The sequence below is a fragment of the Balaenoptera physalus genome, assembly GCF_965194825.1.
Source record: "Balaenoptera physalus genome assembly, chromosome: 3".
NCBI lineage: Eukaryota > Metazoa > Chordata > Mammalia > Artiodactyla > Balaenopteridae > Balaenoptera > Balaenoptera physalus.
The window spans coordinates 14346132-14363959 of NC_138890.1; the positions used below are offsets into that span (position 1 = coordinate 14346132).

Sequence of the window (17828 nt, forward strand, 5' to 3'; positions counted from 1 at the left end):
GACGCCTTGATATCACACTTCTGGCCTCTACAACTGTGAGATAGTAAACTTCTATTGTGTTAAGCCTCCAACTTTATTAGTCTCCCAGCAAGCACGGAGGACACTTATACAGCATGCATTAAACCTTTTCTAGGCTTCAGCAGTTTACTGCACAAACCTAAATATTTTCAAACAGTCAAAGGTCTCAACTTCCCACCATACATTAAAGACCAAGGCACTAGACTACCTTCCTTGGCAGTACCAAAATATTTTCCACATGGACATTTTCCTCTCCAAAATGCCTGCTCCTTTCTTTTTATTTCTCAGTGTTCCCAGGTAATGCACCAAATGTTAGGGTCTTTTCATTACCTTCCAGCAAGTACAATGCCTTAATTCCATTCGGTTTGGAATAAAGCAGGAAATAAGATAAAAGAGAAAAGATGGAGGGCCGAACATTCCTGTTACTGTTGATAACCCTGGCTTGAGAATCCAGTTTGAACGCAATGATCACATAACGGAACCCCAGAATTGGGCAGATTTACTAACTCGTAATACACAGAATGAGAGAAACAGAAGACACTCACTCACACTCTCAAGGGAGAGGACAGAATTAGTCAAGGCAAGCATGCTCACTTAATTCTTTTCAAGCTTTCTATATAAGTCACTTGATCACCCTGGGGCAGAGTCAGTAAAGAAGCAGGGCTGAAATGACCCTAAGAGCTCTCTTGACGGGACTGAACCATCAGGAGCAGGAAAGGAACATTCCCTCACTCCCCACCACCACCACCCCCAGCAGTAAAAAATGATCATCCACATTGACAATGTAAAAGAAATCAGAAACTACGCTAACTCTGATTCACTCTTAGTATACCAACAGCTAATCAGGAGCCTTGTGCAAAAGCATCTTGACTAGTTGCTAATAAAACTCTTTAGAAGCAGACCCCTCCACATGCCTCAAAGGGAAGATGCAGACCTGTATGCTTCAGGATTTCCTCACCAAAACCCCACACAATTTCTTTACTATTCCAACCAAGTATGGCCTAGCCCTACCCTCATACCCGTTTTTCTTGCTTTAGCAATAAAGAAACATAGATGGAAATAAAGAAGAGCTATCAGGTAGAAAGATATAAAATAGTGGGGAAAATATTATAAGTAGAGTCAAGTACCACCACCGTTTACTAGAAGTGAACTTTCAGCACCAACATTAATATTTTTTCCTGTTATATCTGTAAAGTGATAATAAGTAATATGTACATAACAATTTTTAATTTATTCCAATCTCATTTTTATAACTAACTACTTCACAACAAGTAACATGCTAAGGCAGCATCAACAGATGTAAAAAGGTAGTCCCTGGCCCCAAGGAATGTTGCCTAGGAGAACACAGAGATATGTAAAAACTACAGTCACAATACAGTTTGGCGAGTGCAACAATCAGGCATGCAGAAGTGCAAGGGTAGCAAGAAGGAGCGTGTGATCACAACACTAAAAAGAAGAGTGCACAAAAGACATAATATGTAAATTGAGTTTTGAAAAATGAAGTGGGTGTCCCAGGTGCCCCATAGGGAGAAAGGAATTCTTGGAGGAGGGAAAAGCATAAATGAAGACAGTGAATTGTTCTTATAATCCAGAAGCGAAGTAGGCAATGGCAGGAGAAATGATTGGACACAGGCGTCATGAATACTTACATGTCTGCGTTTTAGCAAGTCCATTCTAAAGGAAACTTTGAGGATCAACTCGGGGGTTGGGGGCCGCGGGGGGACAGAACTAGTCATTCCTGGACCAGTTTCTACCAACCCACCAAAAAAAAGACTTCAAAGGCAACGTGGTTATCACAGGAAGGGCTTGTTTTTGTGTTTGTTTTTAGTTCATTAGGCCTCACTTAAAATTCTGATTCCACAATGCACTTGCGTTGGGATCTTGAACAACACTCATAACCTCTGCAAGTTTCAGTATAGTAAGTTTATGTGATTACCTTCATCTGTAATATCCCTGTGTTGCAATCTTAATTAATTAAGATTAATTCATCTTAATCTTAATCTCAAGTTCAGGTCAAACACTAGTTCCTCTGTGACTTCTCCTCTGAACTGATTCAAAAGCCTTCTCTCCTGTCCTCATTTGGCTTCTCTTCTCTTATGGAATCTCATAAGAACTTCTACGACCTCTTTGGTTTTTTGTTGTTGTCGTTGTCTGTTTTTTAATTGAAGTATAGTTGATTTACAATGTCGTGTCAGTTTCAGGTGTACAGCACAGTGATTCCGTTTTCAGATTCTTTTCCCGTAGAAGTTATTACAAAATATTGAGTATAGTTCCCTGTGCCATAGAGGAGATCCTCATTGTATCTATTCTATGCCTTCTTTGAATGACCGTAGCACTTGTTGTCTGTATCATTTTTATGTCTGTTGTGGCTTTGTGACTGAACAGGAAAATTTTCTATTTGTTCATGTCCTGGCCCTTCCTTTAAAATGTGTTCATTTATCTATTTCATATTTATTGACTACATCTTAGATACCGTGTTAGCTGCTTGTTCTAGATGTTAGTAAAATATAGACCTTCCTGCTCAAAGGGTCACAGTATTTGTGGGAAAACAAAAAAATGAACAACCTATGTCTCAAATAGCTTTGTACTTCCCGAAGAGAACACACCTCGTAGGTACAATAAATGTATGTATTATACATAAATGTATAAATAGTTAATGGCATTAAAAACTTGAGATAACTGCTTTTCTATTCTGAGGAAATGATCATTATATTTCACCAGGAGCTCAATACCACTCTGAGAATGAGGGCTTAACCCCCATCCTGACTCACTGCATCGCTTTCTTACATGAAAATAGACAAGTCTGTCCATACTCTCTACAAAAAGGCTTATCTGGAATGAATTTCAGAGAGCAAGAAGAAAAATTCAAGAGGTTCAGAGAAGCATCCAGAAGCTCAGATGATTGTCTGGCACTAATACAACTTGCTTGACAGGAAAATAGAGCCGTAAATCTCACAAAATTAGATGATCTTTTAAGGATTTCAAAACCTCCTGCTATTAATTGGAAATCCTAGAAGAACAGCTTCTTTTAAACTATACTGATAATATGCTTTACAGCTTAATATTCAGAAGCCTATGTTGTGGCTAAGTGAGCGTCAGGAAAGAAGGAAACTTGTGGTTTAGCTCCATTTACTCTGGAACCTCTGGTCAAAACATCTGCTTCTGTGCTCAGCCATCTTATCATCTGTACAATGGAGGCAACTCTAAGAAAACATAGTTACAGAGATGTTGCACAGCTTCACGTGTCATTGTCTTCATTTGTTTCAGAAAACCAATCACATCTAAGCTACGACTGAAAGAGTGCAATGTTATTTGGGGTCATCTAGTGCAGCTCTGTCAAAGTAAAGAAAAGGAAAGGGGCCTAGAATAACTATAATTTTCCCAAGAGGACACAATTATTTTATGGTAAATCTGGGTCAAGAACCCTGATCTCTTTGATGCCATTCCATTGTTCTTTCGTTGGGTTCTGAACAACCCAGAGAAAGAAAGAGAAATCAAATTCCTATGTGGTACAGGACGTGGCAAGATTGGAATTGGAGAACTACATATTAACAGGTATCTGGGAAATTCTTCAAACTAATTGAGATATATACCAGGTACATAAAAAACAGTATGTGTTCTCAAGATGATTCTGTGGAATGAACAGAACAGAACATAAACAATCAAATAATAACACAAAACATTTTTATAGATTTTTACAACTTACAAAGCATTTTCATGTTCATTATCTAATTTAATCCTCAAATCAACTCCATGAGACAGTTATTAATTTCCCATTAGAAATGACCACATATTAAATCCTTAGTGATTGCTCAAGAAAAGCTGAAATCTTGAGTGTTACATCTATTAATGCCAGGGTTGGGTGTTTTCCCATGGGAACACTGGATGCTAAAATCAACAGGGATTTTCAGCTCAAGAGGGCAGACTAGGAAACATTGACTTTCTGTTCCTCCTGAAACCATATTTAAATAAAACTGTAGAAATACCAAAATTAAGCAACCAATAAAAGCCAAGACATTGTGGAAGTCATCAACCACAGAAAGATTTCAACACATTTTGAGAAGGCAAACAATGAAATGGAGGAGCCATGAATAAAATAATTAAGAAAAGACTACCCTAAGTAGGGTCTGCACAAAGCCAGTCAGCTTTTGCTGAGCTCTGGTTATAGTAAAGGGCAGAGGAAAGAAGAGGGGCTGAAAACAAGGAGACAGGGCTTCCCTGGTGGCGCAGTGGTTGAGAGTCTGCCTGCCAATGCAGGGGACACGGGTTCGAGCCCTGGTCCGGGAAGATCCCGCATGCCACGGAGCAAATGGGCCCGTGAGCCACAATTACTGAGCCTGCGCGTCTGGACCCTGTGCTCCGCAGAGAGAGAGGCCGCGATAGTGAGAGGCCCGCGCACCGTGATGAAGAGTGGCCCCCGCTTGCCACAACTAGAGAAAGCCCTCGCAGAGAAACGAAGATCCAACACAGCCATAAATAAATAAATAAATAAATAAAATTAAAAAAAAAAAACTTAACACGATGCACATCTAAGATGTGCCACCAATGGCCATGGTCATTACCCTCAAATAGTTTACAATATGTGTTTCAAAGACATTTATAAATTGAAAATGCCATTAAAATAAGTGCCAGGGTCAAAGTATTCATGGAATTGTATGGGAGAATAAAAAGTCTCCCGTCAAAGAGCCTTCTGAGACATAGGAAAAAAAAAGAAAAACCTAAAAAGCATAAGACTCTTCCTATTTTCATTTCCAATGATACATCCCAATCTTGATGATCAATCAGCGATTTAAATGTCAACTATAAACCCAGTATTTTATTAGCTGCTATGCAGTATACTGGAGCAATAGAAGAGAGAGGACCTCAAACCCTCTGTTCCCTCAAACTGAAAGGCAGGCTTCCTGACCCCTCCAGACCACTACTGGACACAGGGAACACACACTAATGTTTCAGGACCCCAACCAACAGTCACCTGCTTTGTGATTACTTCCGTGACACACCCCCACTAACACCACTGACTCTGCTGCTCCTACGGGACATTACATATATTTCCTATTTTAACACATACCACAGTGCATTATAATTATGATTGCAGATACATGTTCTAACAATTTAAAGAGAATGATGACTTTTTTGCTCTTTACATCTTGCTATTTCCCTTCTCATAATATTTCTTGAAGAGAAACCATAAAAATATAAACAAACACAAAAAACAGAAATTATACAAAATGTGTGCTTTGCGGCTTAACACAAACTTAAGTAAAATTCGTTCTGACAGCATCCAGCATGACAAACTTCCATGGTACAAATGAGAATGGACCAAGGTTTGAGCAGGTACAGGAGACAATCCAGGCATGAACACCACCAAGAAAAGGTAGACAGGAAGTAACATGGCGTGTAGGAAATCACGAGACCAGTCTGATGGGAAGAGACTTAAACAAGACTGAAACTCACTTTCTAAACCTCCATCTCCAATTGGACAATTCGCAAGACACAGGTGCACCAAAGTGGCCTATTTGTTCAATCCCTTTAATGGGGAGAACAGTTTAAAATTTTACCCGTTTAGTTTGCCCCAAAAGCAACTATCAAATGTTGGCAGGACACAATGAAGGCTTACCTTTGTTAACATAGTTAAGTCTCTCTCTCTCAGAACTAGCCCATTTAGCTCCAGGTTCCTTATTGCACCCGACGCACTTACACAGCATTCGTGAGCTTTACACAACTGGAAGGTCACATCTTTATTTCTTATTGCAGGAACACAACTTCTGGAAACTTTATTTCTGTCACAACCTAAAGCAAAATTATTGTAAAATGAGTGATTTAAACCGTACATTTTATCATCATTAAAAAGCATCTAAAAAGAAAAAAAAGCATCTGCTCTGTGCTAAGGATTAGAAACGACTCCTGCCCTTAAAGCCTCGTTAAGGAGGGACATGTATAAACTCAAAATTTCAATCACATGAGATAAAGAACCAAAATTAAGCAACCAATAAAAGCCAAGACATTGTGGAAGTCATCAACCACAGAAAGATTGCAACACATTTTGAGAAGGCAAACAATGAAATGGAGGAGCCATGAATAAAATAATTAAGAAAAGACTACCCTAAGTAGGGTCTGCACAAAGCCAGTCAGCTTTTGCTGAGCTCTGGTTATAGTAAAGGGCAGAGGAAAGAAGAGGGGCTGAAAACAAGGAGACAAACATCATTTGAGGAACAAAAGTTCATTTAATGAGCTCCAGGGAACACCCAGCCTGCTGCCATACTAACTCATGAATTACAATGGATTGTTGGTAAGTAAGACAAGAAAACAGGGAACAAACAAAACAAACAAAAATCAAGACATCGTTTCTTACAGAACTCTTCTCAAATGAGATCAAGGAACTATGGTTCAATGCCACAGCTGTAAATCATTTCTGCTCCTGGAGAGGTTAGAAAGGGCTTATAATACTTAGCCCTTTTTTTCAGACAGAATTTAGGTCTGAGCAAAACCTTTTGTGTCCTCAAACCTCAAAGTTTATTGGGGATGGAAGTCCAAATTAGCTGTCACATATCATAAAAAGAATCTCATGGGCAGAGGGTCAAACTAATTTTGGAATATATGAATTATGCCCAGTGTTATTTTCAATAGATTTTAAACTAAAATATATAAATACATTTTTATTGATCTATATGACTCTGGGTTCTGAAACTTCTACATGTCACATGCGTGATACATAACACACAATGTCAGCCCCAGGAGACAGAAAACACTCCAATGAAGCAAGCCAAAGAAACAAGTTTCAAACAAGGTAAAGTCATGTGTAGACCAGGATTTTTCAATTCTTTCCTGTCATGCTGAAGCTTCCAGCTCCTGAATAACAACACATGTTTCCCTTGCCCTAGACACCCAAGAGTATGTCTCCTCTCTTGGGCGTAAGAATCGCTAGAGTTACATATGTGTAGTAAACAGTGGACCCAGCTGGCATACTCACAATGACCAAATTGTGTTGATCGTACTTTAAACCAATACATCACTCCACGATGAAGTTGCAATAAACGATATATTTGCTTGCCAGACATGAATGAGATGCCTTACTGGATATACTCCAGGAAGGCCAGAGAAACTGGAATAATTTACTGGTGAATTTCTTTCCGGATAGCCCATGATTTGTCTAGAATATAAGCTTTACATATCTGGATCCTTCACACTAGACCAAAGGGAAAATCTGGGCTGCAAGCCTCAATTAGAAATGTGGGGCGCTGCTATGCTGACAGCTGGTGCTCCCTGACCTGTATCTTCTGAGACTAGAACCCCGTGTGGTGGATGACCAATTCATGCGTTGAACAAAAGAAGACCTCCTACAGGGCAGTGTACGTGTTCATCACACGTATGGCACTTAGGGCTAAGTACCATAAGGGCCACAAGAAAAAAAAACAAAAGTAACACATGAAGCATATATGATAAGGAGGCGCCACAGTCCAGAGCACGAGCTCTGGAATCACACAGCCTTGCTTCGAATCCTAGCTAAGCCACTACCATCTGTATAACCTGAAGAACAGTCGAAGGTTTAAATGTTGTTTTACCAAATTTCGAAAAGGAAGTGAAGAAAGAACCTATCTGCCAGGAAGGGACATCGTGGGCTGCAGCACCCAGGCGGGTCAGGGCTCTGCATCCCCTGCTCAGAAACCTTCGCCACCTGGCTCATGGTGATGCTGGCAGCTGAGCAGCCCTGGAGAAGGTGCTCCCGTCATCAGGCCTCGCAGAGAAGCTGGGGAGGTCCCTGGAGGAGGCGGGCCACAGCCTGGCAAGCTCTGGGTGCCTCCTGCACTCAGCTCTGAACAGGCTCTGGTCCCTGGGCCCCTTGTGGGGGGAAGGGCTGGCCGATACATACGCAGGGCTGAGGGGCCTGCAGAGCCAGTGCCCAGGCAGGGTGAGCTCTGGAGGAGAAGGCTTCCACAGTCCCCAACAGTCTCCGCATGGTGGTCCATCCGGTGCCAAACACCTGCCACCCACAGCGAGAAGTCCCAGCCACTAGAAAGTCCAGAAGGGGTCGGGCTCTGGGGCCCCGCCCTTTGCCTTTGGGCCGGGGTTTCTCCAGGGGCTGGGCTTGCATGCGCCCCCCGCCCTGCCCCGCCCGCCCTTTCTCTGTGACGAGTACAATGGACATGTCACAAGCGCCAGGCTGAGCCATCCAGTGTCCAGTGCGTGCTAGACCTTGAGAGGAGGTGAAGCTAAGGAGAAGCTCTCCCAGTTTCACTCTGTTCTCGGATCGCTTGGCGCACAACCGGTCCTACATGGGCAATTTACTATGCAAATTTCATACCTGGCTCCGCCACCGCCGCCGGCCCCGCCGCCCGCCCCGCCGTGGGGCCCCGGTGGGCTGTCACCCGCTGGTTTTGCCCTCCTGGGAGGCTGCCACATCTGACCGGGACCACCCTGCTGCTCCAGCGCCTGCCTTCTGCCCTGAGCAGGGAGTCAACGTCAGGAAGCCGGTACCATCCAGTCACCTCCCACTGAGGAGACGGGGGCTGGGGAAAACAGGGGCACAATGGAAAATGACAGCCCCGGAAGGAGGTGAGAAGAGGGAGGTGAAGGCCCCATCCCATGCCGTGCTGTCCTCTGCCCCAACCGCATGCTGCTCCCTGCTGCTGGAGAGGCCAACAAAAAAAGTGCTGGGTGAAGACCACCGGCCCAAATCACCAGGTTCACTGACGTCTGGGAAGGAGCTGCAGCCTGAAGAGTCTTCACGCATCCCAACAAGTAGCTCCTCTTCCCTGCTATCTACCAGCAGTAGGCCCTGGAAGCGGAAGATTCCCCTGCCGCTTTTTCTGCCGCTGCCAGGGCTGAGGTCGCCCCCGTCGGGGAACGAGGCACTGACGTGGGATCGAGGTGAGCTGCCCCCTCCTCCTAAGCTTCCGTGCTTAGCTGCTGCCAAACACCCAGGCACCTTGGAGAAGAACATTCAGTGTCGCTGGAAAAAGATCCCCAAGAACGTAAGGAAGGTCCAGCCACCGTCGCATGAAAAAGAACCCCCAACACCCATCTGTGTAGCTCCTACCCCTCCTTTAAACTCACCTACCCCTCTTCCAGCCCCTACCAGCGATCCCCCTATTGTAACTGGGCAGCCCAGGACTTCTGTGGCAATTCCTTCCACCAGCATGGTCACGGCTTCTGGAAGTGTGACCTTGCAGCCTAGCGTCTACATGGACACTGCTGCCCCTTCCGGAGCTGTCAGTTTCCATTCGGCTCCTGTTTTCCCCAGCCCCCCATTTACAGCTCCGGCCAGCATCGGTGCTTCAGCAGGCAGCACCTCTGACACTGTACCTATGGACACCACACCTCCTTCCCAGGCTGTCATTTTCCATTCGGTTCCTGCTTTCCCCAGCCCCCCAGTTATGGCTTCGGCCGTCACCAGTGCTTCAGCAGGCAGCAGCTCTGACACTGTACCTATGGACACCACACCTCCTTCCCAGGCTGTCATTTTCCATTCGGCTCCTGTTTTCCCTAGCCCCCCAGTTACGACTTCGGCCGTCACCGGTGCTTCAGCAGGCAGCAGCTCTGACACTGTACCTATGGACACCACACCTCCTTCCCAGGCTGTCATTTTCCATTCGGCTCCTGTTTTCCCCAGCCCCCCAGTTACGACTTCGGCCGTCACCGGTGCTTCAGCAGGCAGCAGCTCTGACACTGTACCTATGGACACCACACCTCCTTCCCAGACTGTCATTTTACATTCGGCTCCTGTTTTCCCCAGCCCCCCAGTTACGACTTCGGCCGTCACCGTAGGGAGAAAAAGAAAAAGAAGCATAAAACCACCACACTGAGCAAATTACTAAAGCTTTTGTACTTTTAACAGGATTTTTCATCTGGTAGATTTATTGTCATATCCCCTTCAAAACAGACAAGATGCTCACCATATTTTAAAGATTATAGGTTGCCACTGAAAGAAAAATTTTACACAGTCACTTCGGCCGTCACCAGCCTTCGGCCTGTCTCCAGGCAGAACCAACAGGCATTTCACAGGGCTGTTCCTAGTTCTGGGAACACACCTCCCAGTAGTAGCAATGCCTCAGCCCATGCCTCGACGCATTTACCTGCAACGTGGTCAACAGATAAGACCAACACTTCAAGCTTCCTTGGACCCAGGTCTCCCGTCTCAGGCCACACTGGGGGCCAACGATGGGCAGAGGCCTAACGATAATTTTCTATTGGGAAACCCAGCAGCCTCAGCACAAGATAAAGTCCTAGTCGCCCCTGCAGCCTAGCCACCGCGAGTCAGCATCAGGCCGGCAGCTTCGCCAGCTTCCCTATTCGCCACCACCAGCAACACGCAGCCGGCCTTTGGCGACAAGCCAGGCATTCTCCCCAGGGCTGTGTCCATTGCTACTGGCTTCGGACTTACCACCAGGATGCCCAGTACTGGGGACAGTAGCTCGCTCTCTGCCGACACCACACCGGGCCCACTGTTCATGGGACCTGCAGCCCCTACGGCCGGTGGGAGCCTTGGGGTCGGTGTGTCAGCCGCAGGCCTCACTCACTCACAGGCATCCAGACCACGTAACTTCGGGGCAGGACTAAGTGGGGCACCCAGCACCGCTTCTGTTCCTACTTTGGGCCAGACAACCTGCCATCTACCTGACCACGGCAAGGCTGCTGCACTAGGAGGGGCAGGCACCATCCCAGCATTTGGGAACATACCTGATTCCACCTTAAATCCAAACACCTGGGGCCCACCTGGGCTGAGTACAGGTGGTACGGTGATGGCAGGGGACAACACCATCCCCACGATGGGAGGCCCTAGGGTTCCCACTTTCCGTCACTGCACACAGGGCCCATCTGGACGGAGAAAATCTACATGTAAAAGTTCCATCACCAAGGAGAAGAAATCTATCAAGGGACATGTCACTTTCCACCTTCTAACAGAGCACACCACATCTGTTGCAGTTGCAAGTGTGGTCATCACCCGTGGGTTTCAACACACTTCTAGTTCTACCTTATTGCCAAGCACAAGAGGCCCACCTGCCCACAATCTAGGTGGTGGTCGTCTAGGAGGGAACAACATCATGCCCATGATTGGAGGACCTGCTATTCCCACTTACAACTGGGACCCACCTGGCCAACACACAGGTGGTGCGGATGGAGGGCACAACATCTCACCGGTGCTGGGTGAGCACCACACCTGCTGTGACTGGATACACTTCTGGTGCCACATTCATACAAAGCACCTGAGGCCCCCCCTGGTCAAAACCCAGGTGGTACCATGGGGGATAGCAGCATCCATACTTAGAGAGGAAGCTCCACCCTCAGGAAGAACACTGGGGTCCCCGTGTCAGGACACCCCTCTGACTTAGACGAGCCAGCATTGTGTTTGCAGGCCCCTGGTCAGGGCAGCTGTGCCTGTGCTCATAGGAGTCTGGCAGCCTCATAACCTGCCCAGGGCTTCATAGGAGCCACCAGCGAATTCCTTTCTTCTATGAAGAAACTCAACAAATGAAGAGCAGATCTTATTCTGCAAACTGTGTGTCACCATGAATGGACTTTGCCTCACTGGAAAGTGGCTCAGCCCCTTGAAGTGAAACTTCACCTCCTCTCTTCCTACAGCAAGCCGGAGGACCACACCTCAGGGGTGTGCTAGTGTGTGTGTGTGTGTGTGTGTGTGTGTTTGTGTGTGCGTGTGCGTGTGTGTGTGTGTGTGTGCTGGAGGGTGAGGAGCATATGAGCCCACTTCAGAACTACACCAGACTTGAGAAGCTCCAGTTAGGAGAATGGAAGACAGCTGGCTGTATCATCCACTGTGCCATCCCTGGCTTGACTGTTAACTTGGCGGACCCAAGTTTTCCCTAGACTTGGAGCTGGCAGGATGCCCACTGCTGTTTTCAGATGCTTCCTCTCGCCCTATGCATTTGCCTCAATGGGCCTTTCTCTTTCCCAGCTTTATGTACATATATATATGTCAATAAAACCTTGTTCGTATTAATCTGCTTCTGTTTATGTGTCTTTACTCACTGACTCAGCTGTAGAGGAAGAACTGACACATGTGAGTGGTGATGTGGGAGCCAGACTTAAGACACCAAAATTCTGTGTCCCAGTGACTGGGATGTGGAATTAGGCACACATTATGGCTGCACGTGCTGACTCCTGAAATCTGTTTTCAGTGTAACGAGTGACAATCAGGAGGAACTAAGGTCCAGAGGAGGGAGAGTTGGGGTGACTCACCCTGACTGATTAAGTGTGCTGATGTGTCCAATCCCTGCCGACCCGTGGAGCAGTGCATTGAGTGGGCCGCACGTATCTCAGAAGAATGTTTTTCTCAGACTGATGAAGAGAAGCAACAGGACTTGCCTGTGGTGATGCCAGTTTTTGACAGAAATACCTGCAGCATCCCCAAATCCCAAATCTCTTTCATTGTTCATCACAGACATGTTTGCTGCTTGGGACGCCTTTGTAGACCTGCCTGAGTTAACCCAGCATCTTGACAATAATTTTAAATACTGGAAGGGACGGGACGAAATGAAGCTGCGGAGCCTCCGCCCGCCTCCGGAACAGTGGGCGACACTGCCTGGGGCCCTGACGCGGTGTCCCTCCAGTCACTTGGGATTCCCGAGGGCGGTCAGAGTTCCTTGGTCCTTTCGTCCCCCGGTCTGCAGAGCCTGTCAGAGCACACAGGGACGTCGGCAACCTTCTGTAGCCACCATCTGATGCCACTGCCATAAAGTGAGACTTAGTCCACTCAAGGTACCTGGGCCTGCTGCGGGGGCTCTTCAGAAAGTCACGTGAGAACCACGGTTTGCATTCGCGTCCGTTAAAACATGGGCTCGGGACTGCCCCCGCAAAGGACGGAGATGGATTTCCTGCCAGTGACAGAGAGTGTCTTGTTACAATTTCTCTCAGTTATGTTCAGCACTTAAGAACAGCTAAAGGCAATCGGATCTTTTTTCAAATCATAGAAGGTGCAATCACTCACTTTGGAACACTACTGAAAGTGAATTCTCTTTTAAAATTGAACAGAAAATGCAGACAAAGAAATTTTGAAGTTGATTATTAATATCAATTATTACAATGTTTTATTTATTTTATTAGAAGTTCAATATTTTCTATGAATTTAAAAATACTTCAAAGCCAAAGCCAACTTTAAATACCATGACCAAATTGACATGATTCATATTCATTAGATATGTATTACTTCGTGTACAGACTTATTTTCATAATGCAAATTTAAAATATAAAATGACACATTTTTACTGCAAAAAACAAAAACCACACTGGAGGCTAGATAATCCCTGATGTGTGATAAGGAAACACACTTTATGACTGAACTTTTTGAAAATGCTGAAATGTCTTTTGGGGCATCTTTTTATTCAATTGAGACTTAGGCCAGTCATCTTCATACATTCCCACTACACCCAGAGAGGATGGATTTGGCATCCGGGTTCATGTGTCTGGAGAAACAAAGGAAGAGTTCATACCTGCTCTGTAATTACTGAAAATTTAAGTTGACCTCAAATGTACCATGCTGCTTAAAACAGCAGAAAAGATCCTCTTTAATAACTGGCTTGGCTCTGAGCTAACCCACTAAAATATCAAATCACGAGAGTTATAATTGTGCCCAGTTCTGGCTGACCCTAGAGTTCTGCTGGGCCTCCACTAGGTTTAATAATGGCAAAATTCCTGAGTCTGTGCAGCCTATCTTCCAGTTGGAGGGGAGAACAGAAACCCATGTACATTCTCTGGTAGGTTCGACAGGAATAAATGCTATGGAGATTAAGCAGTATATGGTGAGGTGAGATTGTGGGCAGAGAGGAGCAAGGCTTTCAACTTCAACGGTAGACAGGATAAGTTTTACTGGGAAGGTGGAATTTGAACAGTCTAGAGGGAGGCAGATGAGTCAGACATCTGAGGGAAAAGCATTCCAGATCATGGGAATAACCTCTGCAAGGCCCAGAGGAAGGATGCCAGTGTCCTCAGGGAAGAATCAGTAAATAATGTGGCTGGAATAGAGTCAGCAAGTAGGAGGGAGGGAAGGAGGAAAGGAGGACAGAGAAGATGTGTGTGGAATTCCCTGCATCACCATTTACTGACTGAGTGATCACAAACAGTTAATTCAACCTTCAAGTGTTCCAGTGAACTCAGTGCTTTTCCTATGGCCTACTGACCTCTCAAGAGTTTTGGAAGGATAAAATAATGTAGGGAGGTGACTTATAAGCCATTGTTACTGTTCTATACATAAGGATAGATGGGTAGACAGGTAGATATAGATAGATAGATACATAGATAGATAGATACATAGAGAGATGATAGATAGACAGATAGATGATAGAGAGATAGAGATATATAGACAGACAGATAGATAGACAGATACATAGAGAGACAGATAGAGACAGAGAGATAGAGAGAGACAGAGAGATAGGCAGATAGATAGACAGAGAAGAGAGAGAGACATAGACAGATAGATAGATAGAGACATAGATAGATAGATAGAGATAGACAGAGAGATAGAGATAGAGAGATAGATAGACACACAGATAGATAGATAGACAGAGAGATAGATAGATAGATGGATAGATAGACAGATAGAGAGATAGATGGATAGATAGACAGATAGAGAGATAGATAGATAGATAGATAGATAGCTAGATAGACAGATAGATACATAATAGGTAAGGACTGAATTTCTGTAAAATCATAATTTTAAATAATAGTTTCATTGAGATATAATTTACTTTCCATATTATTTAAAGTGTACAATTTAATGTGTTATGCATCTACCACCACAATCAATTGTAAAACTTTCATCCACCCCCCCCCCCCCAAAAATAATGTACTATAAGTCACTCACTCTCCCACTTCTCCGAACCCTAGGCAGCCACTAATATACTTTGTCTCTACAGATTTGCCTAGTCTGGACATTGCATACAAATGGAAACATACAATTACTTAGCATGTTTTCAAGGTTCATCTATGTTGTAGCATGTATCAGTACTTGATTTCTTTTTATGGCTGAATAATATTCCATGGTGTGGTTATTACTGTGTTTCATTGATCATTCACAGTAAATGGCCATTTGGGTTATTTCCTCTTTGGGGCTCTTATGAATAATGCTGCTGTGGTTGGATTTACGTGCAAGTTTTGTATGCAGGTCTACATTTGTTTTTTAAATTAACAGACTATTTTGGAGCTGTTTCTGGCTTACAGAAAAATTAAGCAGAAAGGACAGAGTTCTCATACTTCCTTACCTCTCAACCCAGTTTCCCCTATTATTAACATCTTACATTAGCATAATATATTTGTTATAGTTAATGAACCAATATCGACACATTATTACTAACTAATGTCCATGCTTTACTTTACACTTCACTCTTTGTTTTGTACATTATATGATTTTTGACAAATGTGCAATAACCTGTATCCACCATTACAGAACCATACACAGGAGTTTCTCTGCCTTTACAATTCCGGGCTTCACCCATCCTTTTCTCCCTCCCCACAACCTCTGGCAACCACTGATCTTTTGATTGTCTCCACACTTTTGCCTTTTCCTAAATTTCATATAGCTCCAATCATATAATATGCATGTAGCCTTTGCAGATTGGCTTTTTTTCACTTAGCAATATGCATTTAAGCTTCTTCCATGCCTTTTCATGGCTTCATAGCCTTTTCTTTTTATTGCTGAATGCTATTCCTTTGTACGGATACACAACAGCTTGTTTATCCATTCACCTATTGAAAAACATCTTGGTTGATTTCAAGTTTTGGCAATTATGAAAGAAACTGTTATAAACATCCATGTGCAGGTTTTTATGTGGACATAACTTTTCAGTTCCTATGGGTAAATACCAAAGAGCATGATTACTAGATCACTGTATGGTAAAAGTATGTTTAGTTCTGTAAGAAACTGCCAAGTATCCTGCTAGCAACAAATGAGAATTCGAGTTGTTCTGCATCGTCAACAACTTTGGTATTTCAGTATTTGGATTTTAGCCATTTGAATAGGTGTGTAGTGGTATCTCATTATTGTTCTAATTTAAAATTCCCTGATGACATGGAATGTGTAGCATCTTTTCATATGCTTATTTGCCATGTGTCTATTTTCTTTGTTTAATCATAGTTGTTTTGGTTTTTTTTAACCAATGCCTGGTGACTCTTGTCCTCCTTTGTCTATTTATATTGTCTTCTTTCTTTCTTTCTTTCTTTCTTTCTTGTTCTGTTTTTTTTTTTTTTTTTTGAGCTTTGGATCATTTAGTCTTTTTCCTGGTATATCAAATTATTTTTTATATTAAAATTGGGCTTAACTTATTTTAGGAAACTATAAAGATACCTCCACATTCTGGATGTCGTTATCGTTCTCTTGAAAAGATTTCCTTTTGCCCATGGCAGACAGTTACTCTAGGGACTGGAAACCTTAGTCCATTCTCAGTTTGAGCTCATTCAAAGCTGTTTTTCAGTCTGTGTGAAGGTTGCTCTATTTCTGTCTTGTCCTTCCTCTACGGGTGTTGCCCTTTGGGATTACCATATGAGCGTTTGGATTCTCCCTATTCCCAACTACCCATGTATTTGTTAGGCTTTAAATGTAATGGTTTCCGCAGCCCTGTGAGACTAAAGATACACTTAGCTTGTCATTCCATTAGTTGTTGCCTTTAGCTTGAGCTCTTGCCGTTTGGCTTCTGTGGTTAGAGTCTTTTGAACTCCTTGGCTTTTCAGCTCCTAGTCTGTAAGATTTGAATCAGCAAATGCCCCAAGGAGAAAAGCTGCACCAAATGTCAAGCTTGCGTCTGTGTTTCCCTTCTCTCCAGAACTTGGCCCACATGTCTTGGTGTCTCTCTAACATTCAGATGCCAGCGAACAGATGTTTTCTTACTTTATCCAGCTTTTCTAAAATGTCTTTGGACTTCACCTGATCTTATGTTATTATTCAACTATCATCTCAATTACCCCTAGGAAGAAAATCTACAATTTCATGTTTTATTTTCTTATTTTCTATATTACCTCCGTTTCTGTAGAGACCTTTGACCTGACTGTTCAGTCTAGTTCCTGTGTTACCAGTAAGATGGAGATAAGGTGGAGGCTAAGAATATTGGGGGGAAACCACTGATGAATGATAGGTCTCGTTCGTTTTGTTTTTCCTCTCCTTATTTACTCCGGCAGCCTACATTTGCCTTTCTTCATTTGACCCAGTTGCCCAAATAAGGAACCCACTCTGGCAAAGACCTGACTTTACTCTCATAAATGTCTGCATGTTAGGATTAGCGAGATGATGAACACCATGCCAAAGCTCTTGGTGCGAGACTTTTGCAGACTTTTGTTATCCCTTTAGTTTGCCTCTTGCCATCACTGCTCAGATTGTTGAGGTTTTCTAAGATTCTGTAGGTCAAACCTCTCTACCTGCATACCAGATGAGCCCTTCTCTCTTTCCTGAGCTCACCTGCGGGAGGTTAGCCCTCGGTTTTTCTTTTTCCCCATCCAATCATAATTGTTCATGAATTCCAAAAAGCCCTCAAAGTACCTGTCATCCCTTTCTCTCCTCTCTTTTTTATCAACACTGTTAAATGTTAAGCATATATTTGCATACCTCTTTCTTACTTACAGTGGAATACTGGAAGGCGCGATCATGCAGTGTGAGCCCCACCAAACTAGGACTCATACAACACTCTCCCCCAGGCCTAAACTTGTGACATCCACTGGTTTTCTTATAATATCTTATATGTATCTAAATTTGTAATGATTTAGTTAATTCCTGAGTTATGTGACAATAAGAAATCAGTCAAATTAGCACTACAGAAGCACAGCTTAGACCTAGGGACCAGAACCAAGGACCACAAAAACCTGTTAACCAA

General features: G+C 43.8%; 1 protein-coding gene across 4 annotated transcripts in view; it reads right to left on the bottom strand.

Moving 5' to 3' along the window:
• LOC309658767 (olfactory receptor 7A10-like) overlaps window positions 1-12327 on the bottom strand; it is a 73787-nt gene extending 61460 nt beyond the window's left edge. For 3 of the 4 annotated variants that reach the window (XR_014262390.1, XM_082457783.1, XM_082457782.1), the window contains exon 1: window positions 5636-5984. The gene's annotated coding sequence lies outside the window, so the exon portion shown is untranslated. Of the gene's footprint in view, window positions 1-5635; window positions 5985-12213 lie in introns of those variants that run through there. The other variant, XM_082457784.1, reaches the window with a different exon arrangement.
• Window positions 12328-17828: the final 5501 nt, after the last annotated feature.